Source organism: Neophocaena asiaeorientalis, unplaced genomic scaffold (genome assembly GCF_003031525.2).
Source record: "Neophocaena asiaeorientalis asiaeorientalis breed wild unplaced genomic scaffold, Neophocaena_asiaeorientalis_V1.1 scaffold657, whole genome shotgun sequence".
Taxonomy (NCBI): Eukaryota; Metazoa; Chordata; class Mammalia; order Artiodactyla; family Phocoenidae; genus Neophocaena; species Neophocaena asiaeorientalis.
Genome location: NW_020172727.1, coordinates 1,125,248 through 1,126,034, shown reverse-complemented (window position 1 = coordinate 1,126,034; position 787 = coordinate 1,125,248). Strand labels below are relative to the sequence as shown.

General features: G+C 50.6%; 1 pseudogene; it reads left to right on the top strand.

The window, feature by feature from the left end:
- LOC112396529 (ferritin light chain pseudogene) overlaps positions 1-585 on the top strand; it is a 1,230-nt pseudogene extending 645 nt beyond the window's left edge.
- Positions 586-787: the final 202 nt, after the last annotated feature.

Sequence of the window (787 nt, the reverse complement as noted above, 5' to 3'; positions counted from 1 at the left end):
AAAAAAAAAAAAAAAAAAAAAAAGTCCAAGAACCCAGGTCGGTAACAAATTAGCCAAGGAGAAGCACGAGAGCCCCCAGCATCTCTTGAAGATGCAAAACCAGCCCTCCAGTCGTGCCCTCTTCTAGGACGCGCAGAAGCCGTCCCAAAAGGAGTGGAATAAAACCCAGGACGCTATGGAAGCCGCCATTCTCATGGAGAAGAACCTGAACCAGGCCCTTTTGGATCCGCATGCCCTGGTTTGTGCCCGCACAGACCTCCACCTCTGTGACTTCCTGGAGAGCCGCTTCCTAGATGAGCAGGTGAAACTCATCCAGAAGATGGCAACCACCTGACCAACCTCCTCAGGCCGGCTGGTCCCCAGGCGGGGCTGGGAGAGTCCCTCGTCGAAAGGCTCGCCCTCCAGCACGAGCAGGAGCGTCCAGAGGCCAGCGGTTTTGAGGAGACCCTCTGGCGTCAGGGTGTCTGCCTGAAGCCCCGCTCTGCAGCCACTAGGCAGCTTATTAACTACTCTGGAGCCCTCTCCCAAGCCTTGGACCAAGTGGAAACAATAAAGCTTTTTGCAGCAAAACGAAAAACAACTTGAATGTTTACATCGTGCTGTAAATGTTTCATACCTTTTATATTCCCAGCCTCCTCCCACCAGATGGTTAAGTTCCACGCAGGGCCTCAGACAGCTCTTGAGTATATTGTGGATAAACTGCTTGGGCAATTGCAAAAAAATCACAGACACTTAAAAGTTTTTTAAAATCCTACTCAGCAATAAAACACACTCAACAACATGGATG